We start from the raw sequence: 12,626 nt of genomic DNA on the forward strand, positions 1-12,626 counted from the left end.
TAGTGATGACGTCATTAGGGACAGAGCTACAGGCGGGATTCAGGCTGGTAAGTCTGAAGCTCTGTTCACATTGTCCGTTTTGGGACAATGCCAGTGTCTACCCAGACAGGGAGACTCCAGTTGTTGCTAAACTACAACTCCCAGCATGCCCAGACAGCCAAAGGCTTTCTGGGCATGCTGGGAGTTGTAGTTTTGCACCAATTGGAGGCTACCTGTTTAGGTAGACATTGGATTATGGGCACTCTCCCCTGCGGAGAGTGCACAAAATGTCCTAATTTTTTTGTGTTTTTCTTTTCTTCTTGTTGCAGATCCGTGTATGCAGAGGACTAAGGCGGATTCGATGGATTATGACGGATGAACTGGATTTTTTTTTATTTGAATAAAATGGTTAACGAGGGCTGTGGGGGAGTGTTTTTTAACCCCTTCCCGACCTATGACATACCTGTACGTCATGGGTGGCAAGGTGTTCCCAACCCATGACATACAGGTACGTCATGAACATTTTTGCCGCTACTCGCGGCATCCCGCAGCGCCCGGAAAGATGGTGGCTATCACTGATAGCCAGCCATCTTACCATGCGACCACGGGGGGTTTCATCCCCCACCCCCCCCCAGCGATCGCTGCTATCAGCTGGTCAAATCTGACTAGCTGATAGCAGCGTTTCGCTATCAGAATACTTAGCAGCGAGGTGTGTGAGTCCCGATCACGGGGATCGGGACACACACCGCTCTACTAAGTGTCCCTGACCTGTCCCCCGGCGTCACTTACCCGTCCGAGCGGTGTCCCGAGCGGTCCCGGCGCGAGCAACGTCCTCCAGGCGGTCCCGGCGGCGCTGCGTCCCGGAGGTGAGTTTCCGGCAGCAGTGCGGCATCTTCATTGGCAGCAGTGAGATCGCCGTAAAGCGATCTCACTGCTGCCTCTGGGAGTTTCAAAACTGCAACTCCCAGCATGCCTAGACAGCCTTTGGCTTTCTGGGCATGCTGGGAGTTGTAGTTTTGCAACATCTGGAGGCCCTCAGTTTGGAGACCACTGTATAATGGTCTCCAATCTGTGCTCTTCCAGATGTTGCAAAACTACAAATCTCAGCATGCTCAGTCTGTCCAGGCATGCTGGGAGTTGTAATTCTCTAACATCTGGAAGAGCACAGATTGGAGACCATTATACAGTGGTCTCCAAACTGTGGACCTCCAGATGTTGCAAAACTACAACTCCCAACATGCCCAGACTGCCCAAGCATGCTGGAAGTTGTAGTTCGGCAACATCTGATCCTTCGGATATTGCCGAACTACAACTTCCAGCATGCCTGGGCAGTCTGGGCATGCTGGGAGTTGTAGTTTTGCAACAACTGGAGGCACACTAGTTGGGAAACATTGTCCATTTCCTACCTCAGTGCCTCCAGCTGTTGCAATTGTTGCAAAACTATAACTCCCAGCATGCACTGACAGACCATGCATGCTCGGAGTTGTAGTTTTGCAACAGCTGGAGGCACACTGGTTTGGAAACACTAAGTTTGGTTGCAAAACACTTGAAAGTTTATTACTTAACTTAGTGTTTCCAAACCAGTGTTCCTCCAGCTGTTGCAAAACTACAACTCCCAGCATGCACGGACAGCCAAAGGGCATGCTCGGAGTTTGCAACAGCTGGATGTTTGCCCCCTCCCCCCAATGTGAATGTACAGGGTACACTCACATGGGCGGAGGTTTACAGTGAGTGCTGCAAGTTTGAGATGGCGCAAATTTTGCGCTGCAGCTCAAACTTCCAGCTGCAAACTTGCTGTGAACCTCTGCCCGTGTGACTGTACCCCAAAAACACTACACTACACTGACACTAACCTAAAATAAAAAGTAAAAAACACTACATATACACATACCCCTACACAGCCCCCCCTCCCCAAAAAAAATGAAAAACGTCTGGTACGCTACTGTTCCCAAAACGGAGCCTCCAGCTGTTGCAAAATAATAACTCCCAGTATTGCCGGACAGCCATTGACTGTCCAGGCATGCTGGGAGTTTTGCAACAGCTGGAGGCACCCTGTTTGGGAATCATTGGCATAGAATACCCCTATGTCCACCCCTATGCAAATCCCTAATTCAGGCCTCAAATGCGCATGGCGCTCTCTCACTTTGGAGCCCTGTCGTATTTCAGGGCAACAGTTTTGGGACACATATGGGGTATCGCCGTACTCGGGAGAAATTGCCTTACAAATTTTGGGGGGCTTTTTCTTCTTTAACCCCTTATGAAAAGGTGAAGTTGGGGTCTACACCAGCATGTTAGTGTAAAAAAATAAATTTTTTACACTGACATGCTGGTGTTGCCCTATACTTTTTATTTTCACAAGAGGTAAAAGGGAAAAAAGACCCTCTAAATTTGTAATGCAATTTCTCCCGAGTACGGAGATACCCCATATGTGGGCGCAAAGTACTCTGGGGGCGCACAACAAGGCCCAGAAGGGAGAGTGCGCCATGTACATTTGAGGCGATTTGCACAGGGGTGGCTGATTGTTACAGCAGTTCTGACAAACGCAAAACAATAAATATCCATATGTGACCCCATTTTGGAAACTACACCCCTCACGGAATGTAATAAGGGGTGCAGTGAGCATTTACACCCCACTGGTGTATGACAGATTTTTGGAACAGTGGTCTGTGAAAATGAAAAATAAAATTTTTGATTTGCACAGTCCACTGTTTCAAATATCTGTCAAACGCCAGTGGGGTGTAAATGCTCACTGCACCCCTTATTAAATTCCATGAGGGGTATAGTTTCCAAAATGGGGTCACATGTGGGGGGGTCCACTGTTCTGGCACCATAGGGGCTTCCTAAATGGGACATGCCCCCCAAAAACCCTTTCAGAAAAACTCACTCTCCAAAATCCCATTGTCGCTCCTTCCCTTCTGAGCCCTCTACTGCGCCCGCCGAACACTTGACATACGCATATGAGGTATTTCCTTACTCGAGAGAAATTGGGTTACAAATTTTAGGGTGATTTCTCTCCTTTTACCCCTTGTAAAAATTCAAAAATTGGGTCTACAAGAAAATGCGAGTGTAAAAAATGAAGATTTTGAATTTTCTCCTTCACTTTGCTGCTATTCCTGTGAAACACCTAAAGGATTAAAACACTTACTGAATGTCATTTCGAATACTTTGGGGGGTGCAGTTTTTATAATGGGGTCATTTATGGGGTATTTCTAATATGAAGACCCTTAAAATCCACTTCCAACCTGAACTGGGCCCTGAAAAATTACGATTTTGAAAATCTTGAGAAAAATTGGAAAATTGCTGCGGAACTTTGAAGCCCTCTGGTGTCTTCCAAAAGTAAAAACTTGTCAATTTTTTTATGCAAACACAAAGTAGACATATTGTATATGTGAATCAATATGTAATTTATTTGGAATATCCATTTTCCTTTCAAGCAGAGACTTTCAAAGTTAGAAAAATGCAAAATTTTCAAAATTTTCATGAAATTTTGAGATTTTTTACCAAGAAAGGATGCAAATATCAGTGACATTTTACCAATAACATAAAGTAGAATATGTCACGAAAAAACAATCTCAGAATCAGAATGATAAGTAAAAGCATCCCAGAGTTATTAATGTTTAAAGTGACAGTGGTCAGATTTTCAAAAAATGCCCAGGTTCTGAAGGTGAAAATGGGCTGGGTCATGAAGGGGTTTAAATAAAATAATTTTTACAATGTGTTGTGTTTTTTTTAAATAGGCACTGTCAGATATAAAAACTTATGATATGTTGTAAAGCATGCAAAACCAATATTTCATACTGAAAAAGCCAGTCAAAGAACTGCCCCTCCCCCCCTGCCTCCTGGGATACATACAGTGCTTCTGTCTACACTGCTTCGTCCTGGACTCAAGAACGTTTTGAAGGGGGGAGGGGCTGTATACACTGCAGAGACTCATGTGAAGAGAAGGGGAGGGGCAGGAAGACTGCTGCCGACTCTCACACAGCAGACATCAATGAGAGAGGCAAAAACATGCATTGCAGACGAAAAAGTAAGTGTCCCTGCATGTATGTGTGTGTGTGTGTGTGTGTGTGTTTGTGTGTGTGTGGATATATATGTATGTGTGTAAATCAGTGTGTCTATCTAATGTGTATGTGTAAGAATATATGAAGCCAGTGTGTGTGTGTATGTGTAATAAAGGGGGACTACAATCATATCCTCCAGCTGTTTCAAAACTAAAACTCCCAGCATGCCTGCACAGCCAAATGATGTGTGGGCATGCTGGGAGCTGTAGTTTTGCAACAGCTGGAGGCACCCTGGTTGGGAAGCACTGAACTGATGAGAGGGAGGGGGAGTGGTTATCACAGTAAGTACCCACCCCCCTGCTTCTGGTGGACAAAATTAAGGTATTTCAGAAATAAAGCTAATTCTGAGAGAAATGTAGGTCACAGACACATACAAAGTACATGTACATGATCAGGATGAGATACTGAGCAACATATAACAGTTTTGTTTTTTTGAGTGATCTGACGGGTATGCTTTAAATTGAATATTCAGGCTTAGTAATGGAGGCTGTCTAATAGACGGAATCCATTACTAAGCCGGGGCTTAGCGTTAGCCCCAAAAACAGCAGGCGCTAACCCCCAATTATTACCCCGGTACTCACCGCCACAGGGGTGCCGGGAAGAGTCGGTATCAACAGGCCGGGAGTGCAAAAATGGCGCTCCTGGGCCTATGTGGGAACAGGCTGGCGTTATTTAGGCTGGGGAGGGCCCGGCCTGTGGTGATATACTCCCTTTATTTTGCTATGTTTGCTACCTGCATTGCACTAGTACACTTTATTGTCTGTTTGGGCATATCTAGTATAGTGGTACCATATTTTCTTTATAAGCTTGCACTTGCACTTTACATCATTTTTCTCCTTTTTTTTTTTTTTGTTGCTGTAGGCCCCGACCTGTGTCATAGCAGCAGCTTTGTGCATACAGGCAGGTTTGTGGTTGTTTTTGTGTATTCTAGTATATCTTCATACCACATTATTATTGGAGCAGGGCCGAGGGGGGTGGGATCACTTTCCCTAACCCATGTGTCATTTCTGTTTTAAATGGTTTTAATTATATGTGTTTTCTTGGGTCTTTGTGACAATTTGTGTACAATAAACATTCATTATATATGATCATGTTTGATGGTGTGCAATAATTCATGGCCACTAGCTTTTTCTCTCTTTTTTCTCGCCCACCCTGGTAACATCAGCCTGTTGCTGCTTTGTTGGTATCTGGCTGAAAATAAAAATAGGGGGAACCCTATGCGTTTTTTTTGTTTTATTTATGAAAAAAAAAATGCATAGGGTTCCCTGTATATTCAGTATCAGCCAGATACCAACAAAGCAGCAACAGCCTGACGTTACCAGGGTGAGCGAAGACCATTGTTACTGGCCCTCCCCAGCCTAAATAACGCCAGCCTGTTACCGCCTAGGCCCCGAAGCGCCATTTTTGCGAAAAAGAGGAACAAGACAGGAGTGCCCCGTCTCCCCTTCTCTTCACCTTAGCTATAGAGCCTCCGGCTATCTTAATCATCGGAGAAGACTCTGAAAATGAGACATGAGAGCCTGCGTCCACTCAAAAGACTTCAAGACAGCATGTGCAGCTTTGGCTCAAGTAAAGAAAAATGTCAAAAACTACCCCCCCCCCCCCCCTTATAGGTTTTATTTACACACATTGCCCCTGCAAGACACCACTGTACGGTACAATAATGCCCAATTCTTTGGTTCCTGTAGGGTAAAGTCTGTACCCTACAGGAACCAAAGAATTGGGCATTATTGTACAATACATTCCTGATCCTTTTGCCCCATCGGTCTGACCAAGCCCCTGGCTGTTCAGGCATGCTGAGACTTGTAGTTTTGCAACAGCTGGAGAGCCACAGGTTGGGAACTACTGCCATAGATCATTGGTCAGTCGACAGGTTAATGAATGGTTATACTATTAGATTGTCTGCAGCTAAATCAAACTTCTTCCCTGGATGCCATGGAGAGTATACAGCATATAAAACATGATGGCATGGAATGCCAGCCCCCAATGTACCAGGACCCCACTATTACTGTATATCAGCTGGTAATGTCATGGGACCTGAGGTATCCATCCCCCGTGTCTTCTGCCCTCACAAGGGTTGTACCACTCAGTCCCTCCCCACCCCACCAGCATCCCTTCCGCTGCGCGCCCACGTGACGGAGCCCCCTCTACTCTGCGCGTCCGCGCTTCCCGGGTGCGCGCCCTTTATGACAGGTCGCAGCGCGCTCTCGTTTCCCGGAGCCCTGTACCAGAGGAAACAATGGCAGCACCGGGCACCGCATGACTGTAGGGAGAGGAAGGCACTGACAGGGCACGGGAGGGAGGATGCCTGGTCCAGCACATCAGGACCAGTGAGTGTCTCCTACCCCCATCAGCCGCCTCCTCCTGGGACACAGAGAGCAGGGTGATGCACAAAGGGCTGTACGAGCTGGGGAGGATGCAGCATCCTGCAGGAGGAGCAGAGACAGGGAGGAGCATCCACCTGCTGCAACCGGGGCTGCCAGCCTGTGTGCCACAGTAACTGCTGCAGAGGGGTGGGGGGGATACTCACTGAGCCAGCACCCGGAGGGGGGCACCCACTGAGCACAGGTGAGGAGGGCACTGACTGCTCCAGCGCATCACTGGGAACTCACTGCACCAGCATCCATCCTCCATAGAAGACTCCTTCAGCCTAGAAGCCAGCAGTGAGCAGAGAGGGCACACATCCACAGGAGAGAGGGCACATCCTGCAGCACCATCATCACCAGCCCCAGCCATGTCAAGCTGCCTTCTTCTAGGTAAGTGCTGCTTAGCATCCTGGAAACCTAGAGGGTGTGGGGGATAGCCATGCACTATGCCAGGCCTCTAGAGCAGCACCATGAGAGAGATGGGCAGGCCCCATGGATGCACAGCAGATTCTCTTACTACCCTAGGTTCACTATTGGCACTGCGTGATACATACATACAGCTTTGTGGATGTCTATAGCCCCTGGTGCCCAGGGTCAGCTACCTATACATTGTAACCTGGGCCTGCTCTTATCTTTAATGGCTTTTACTTTAACTTAGTCCATTTGGTGCAGTTGTTTTTTGAAAGCAGGGCACAGTAAGATGCCAGCATCAGGGCTCTGCCATGCACCTCCTAAGCAGCCAGCCAATGACAAGGGCAATGCTTGCATACCCAAAAAGCCTTGTCCCCAGACCCCTGCTTGTGGGCTCAGCGTGACATTTACTTTATCTCCCTGACATTCTCCTCTGCTGGTGACTTTTACTGGGAGCATACATGCTTATGTGCAGATGTGAGTGTTATCATTTATGTGAACCATGATGGGGAATAAGTATATGGAATAATCTATGGCTAGAACCTATATGATTCACCATGATGGGGAATAAGTATATGGAATAATCTATGGCTAGAACCTATATGATTCACCATGATGGGGAATAAGTATAGGGAATAATCTATGGTAGATCATTGGAAACCGCAGCCTCTGTACTCATTTCATCATGTCCATAGTCCTGTCCATTATGGGGGACTCACATTGACTTGTACGGGTCCTTTCTGCCCACTGGACCTGGGTAACTGACTTGGCACCTCAAGGTTTTGTTGGGGTGCTTGACAGTCGCCCTCTCAGATACAGGTTTACGTCTGTAAAGTTTGCCTCCTGTAAAGTGTAACTCTGATGGATGACATGATCTGGAGCTGTTACAGAAAGTCCTTTATACTGGAACAAATACACAGTTACCAATAAATATAGACTTCATAGGTACTATGTATGATAATGATAATAATACTTTATTTAACAAAATACCCTTGTTTTGCTATGAATATATGGAACGCATATAATTATATATAATATACTATATAGCAGTGGTCTCCAACCTGCGGACCTCCAGATGTTGCAAAACTACAACTCCCAGCATGCCCGGACAGCCAACGGCTGTCCGGGCATGCTGGGAGTTGTAGTTTTGCAACATCTGGAGGTCCGCAGGTTGGAGACCACTGCTATACACTATGCCAGGGTAGATCAGGTGCACCAGTGATGCAGACTTTGAGTGCCAGATAGAAGACCCTGGGACGCAATAGGAAATTGTTAGTGACTCAATAATGGGAACTGTCATAAACACCAATACAAACCTATAGACCAGCAGCACATTTCTACCTGTCCCATGAGATTTGTCCAGCCTTGCTGAATTGGTATACAATAGTCGCACCCTAAACTCCTTTGTTTATCATTATTTAGCTAGTGTTTTTGATTAAATTCAATATTTATAAACATTTATTTTCGTTTCTACTTTTCTATTGTTAAATATTTACAGTTCATTTAATTTTGTTAGGAATTTGTGAAATGTTGGCTATGTGCTGTAGTTACTTAGGCTTCTTTCACACTACAAAATCCTCCGTAGGAAGATCCGTGCGAAAATCAGCTGAAAACGGCAGTAACAAAATCCTATATGCCCCTTTAGAAAATTCCATTATGGTCTATGGGTATTTTCTAATATCCGTATGAATCCGTTATAGTCCGTTATTGATTACGGACGTTAGTTGGTTACGGAAGATAGTTCATGAACTATTTCTTCCGTAACTATCTTCCGTAACAAACTAACGTTCGTTCTCAATAACGGACTATAACGGATTCATACGGATATTACAAAATCCCATAGACTATAGTGGGATTTTCTAACGGACGTATAGGATTTTGTTACTGCCGTTTTCAGCTGATTTTCACACGGATCTTCCTACCGATGTTTAAAGGGGTACTCCGGTGAAAACCTTTTTTCTTTTATATCAACTGGTGGCAGAAAGTTAAACAGATTTGTAAATTACTTCTATTAAAAAATCTTAATCCTTCCTGTACTTATTAGCAGCTGAATACTACAGAGGAAATTCTTTTCTTTTTGGAATGCTCTCTGATGACATCACAACCACAGTTCTTTCTGCTGACGTTATTATAATAATAACGCTTTATTTATTGTTGTCCTTAGTGGGATTTGAACCCAAGTCCCCAGCGCCGCAAGACAGCAGTGCTAACCACTGAGCCACCATGCTGCCCTTAGCATACATCTGCTATGCATGGTTGCTAAAATGGACAGAGATGTCAGCAGAGAGCACTGTGCTCGTGATGTCATCAGTGTTCCAAAAAGAAAGGAATTTCCTCTGTAGCCTTCAGCAGCTAATAAGTACTGGAAGGATTAAGATTTTTTAATAGAAGTCATTTACAAATATGTTTAACTTTCTGCCACCAGTTGATTTAAAAGAAAAAAGGTTTTCACCGGAGTACCCCTTTAAAAATGGAGGATTTTGTAGTGTGAAAGCATTAACAAGCTGGTATTGTATAGATTTTGGGGTTCTTTTAGAGTACAGGCCCCACATTGGGCCCTCGGGCTGCTATGTAAACAGCTCTTCACCTGATCCCAGCCGCCTCTTGACAGATTGAGTGGCATGCAAGGCGTGCAGCCATGCTCAGCATATTTCATGCAGAACATGGTCATGTTTACTAGAGGTCTGATGTGTACATCAAGCAGGGAATGATTGAGCGCAGAGGTTTGCTAAACAGCAATATACAACACCCATCTTACAACTATCATTTTGTGCATAATGTGTCGCTCTTAGCGCTTGTGATATCCAAGCGGTAATGTGTGATACAAGTGGATTTTGTCTTTGCCAAAGGCCATTGCTGTTCCCTCTCCTTCCCTCCACGTTCTGATGTCTCCCTTTCTTATGTGCTCTGCCTACAATTTGTAGTAATGAATTTCTCTGGAGCGGTTACAACCATGCAGTGATCTACTGGGCAAAAATAATATTTCTCAAGCTAAAATAATGCCAAAATAGAAACATGGGGTAGTGATCATTTACATATTAACAAGGTAGCTGGCAAATAGTCGCCTAAGTGAATGACTGCTTGGAACGAATACCAGAGAAAAAATTGGTTGCTAATACAATTAACCATCTGTGTCAAGAGGAATGGAAATCTCCACCGGGAACATTCAGTTACACTGTCAGATTCCTAGCATCTATGGATTAACCCTTTTCATGCTGTTGAGTTTTACCTGGAACGTCAAATATTATTTATATTAAGTGAGGAAGTTTGCTATTTATATTCAGTGGTAGAGGATATTGCATTACCATATTACCATAGTTAAAACTACATTTTAGGTGTGCAGCAGTGCTGGATTTGCTAGATGTTGCAGAGGTGAGTTAATTGTGATATTTGTGGGTGTGATGAGAGAGTTTACATAGGACTGCAGACAACCGCATGGTCTAACCCTGTGATAAACTGATGAGGTGCCCTCAACAAGTTAAAGGGGTATCCCAGGAATTTTTTATTTTTATTTTAAATATCAACTGGCTCCAGAAAGTTAAACAGATTTGTAAATTACTTCTATTAAAAAATCTTAATCCTTTCAATAATTATCAGCTGCTAAAGTTGAGTTGTTGTTTTCTGTCTGGCAACAGTGCTCTCAGCTGACATCTCTGCTTGTCTGGGGAACTGCACAGAGTAGAAGAGGTTGGCTATGGGTATTTGCTTCTAAACTGGGCGGCTCCCGAGACACGTGTCATCAGAGAGCACTTAGACAGAAAAGAACAACCTTAACTTCAGAAGCTCATAAGTACTGAAAGGATTAAGATTTTCCTGGATAACCCCTTTAACTGACAAGGTAAAATGAAAATGATGTTGATGAAGAACACAGAAGTAAACATATAGCTTAATGTACTGTCGACATATCTTTGAACAGGTAGCAGAAGGCTTGACCTGATCATTGGCCCACTCCAGACTTAAAAGGGTACTCCGGTGGAATTATTTTTTATTTTTTTTAAACTACTGGTGCCAGAAAGTTAAACAGATTTGTAAATTATTTCTATTTAAAAATATTAATCCTTCCAGTACTTATCAGCTGGTGTATGCTCCACAGGAATTTCTTTTCAAATTTCTTTTCTGTCTTACCACAGTGCTCTCTGCTGACACTTCTATCCGTGTCAGGAACTGTTCAGAGCAGGATAGGTTTGCAATGGGGATTCGCTCCTGCTCTGGACAGTTCCTGACGTAGACAGAGGTGTCAGCAGAGAGCACTGTGGTCAGATAGAAAATAAATTCAAAAAGAAAAGAACTTCCTGTGGAGCATACAGCAGCTGATAAGTACTGGAAGGATTAAAGGGGTAGTCCAGTGGTGAAAAACTTATCCCCTATCCTAAGGATAGGGGATAAGTTTGAGATCGCGGGGGGTCCGACCGCTGGGGCCCCCTGCGATCTCTCTGTACGGGGCCCCGGCTCTCCGCCGAGATAGCGGGTGTCGACCCCCGCACGAGGCGGCGGCCGACACGCCCCCTCAATACATCTCTATGGCAGAGCCGGAGATTGCCGAAGGCAGCGCTTCGGCTCTGCCATAGAGTTGTATTGAGGGGGCGTGTCGGCCGCCGCCTCGTGCGGAGGTCGACACGCCCCCTTCCAGCGGGCTGTCGGGGCTCCGTACAGGAGATCGCAGGGGGCCCCAGCGGTCGGACCCCCCGCGATCTGCAACTTATCCCCTATCCTTAGGATAGGGGATAAGTTGCTCACCGCTGAATCACCACTGGACTACTCCTTTAAGATTTTTTAATAGAAGTAATTTACAAATCTGTTTAAATTTCTGGCACCGGAGTACCCCTTTAAACAAAATTTAAACAAACTTGAGTGACCTATGTGTAAGTCATGCAAAGTTTTCATGTAAATTGGTTTGTGGATTTCATGTATTAACCCCTTAAGGACCAGGCGTTTTTTGCACTTTCGTTTTTTCCTCCTTACCTTTAAAAAATCATAACTCTTTCAATTTTGCACCTAAAAATCTGTATTATGGCGTATTTTTTGCGCCACCAATTCTACTTTGTAATGACATCAGTCATTGTACCCAAAAATCTACGGCGAAATGGAAAAAAAACTAATTGTGCGACAAAATTGAAAAAAAAATGCCATTTTGTAACTTTTGGGGCTTCTGTTTCTACGTAGTACATTTTTAGTTACAAATGACACCTTATCTTTATTCTGTAGGTCCATACGGTTAAAATGATACCCTACTTATATAGGTTTGATTTTGTATTACTACTGAAAAAAAATCATAAATACATGCAGGAAAATGTATACGTTTAAAATTGTCATTTTCTGAGCCCTATAACTTTTTTATTTTTCCGTGTTAAGGGCGCTATAAGGGTTCTTTTTTTGCGCCGTGATCTGAAGTTTTTGTCAATACCATTTTTGCATTTATCAGACTTTTTGATCGCTTTTTATTCATCTTTTCATGATATGAAAAGTGACCAAAAAGACGCTATTTTGGACTTTGGAATTTTTTTGCGCGTACGCCATTGAACGAGCGGTTTAAAAAGCAGTATATTTTTATAATTCGGACATTTCCACACGTGGCGATACCACATATGTTTATTTTTATTATTATTTACATAATGTTTTTTTTATTCTTGGAAATGCCGGGTGATTCAAACTTTTATTAGGGGAAGGGATAATTGAAAGGGTTAATGATTTTTTTACACTTTTCTTATGCAATATTGTAGCTCCTATAGGGGGCTATAACATTGCATGTACTGATCTTTAACACTGATTGATTCATCTCCATAGGAATGGATCAATCAGTGTTTTCGGT

At 44.1% G+C, this 12,626-nt stretch overlaps 1 protein-coding gene across 6 annotated transcripts in view; it reads left to right on the forward strand.

Annotated features, from left to right (window-relative positions):
* Positions 1-6,234: 6,234 nt before the first annotated feature.
* Positions 6,235-12,626, forward strand: part of NEXMIF (neurite extension and migration factor) — a 490,983-nt gene continuing 484,591 nt past the window's right edge. For all 6 annotated transcript variants that reach the window (XM_056540505.1, XM_056540509.1, XM_056540504.1 and 3 more), the window contains exon 1: positions 6,235-6,796. The gene's annotated coding sequence lies outside the window, so the exon portion shown is untranslated. The remainder of the gene's footprint in view (positions 6,797-12,626) is intronic.

This window comes from Hyla sarda, chromosome 9 (genome assembly GCF_029499605.1).
Source record: "Hyla sarda isolate aHylSar1 chromosome 9, aHylSar1.hap1, whole genome shotgun sequence".
Lineage (NCBI taxonomy): Eukaryota > Metazoa > Chordata > Amphibia > Anura > Hylidae > Hyla > Hyla sarda.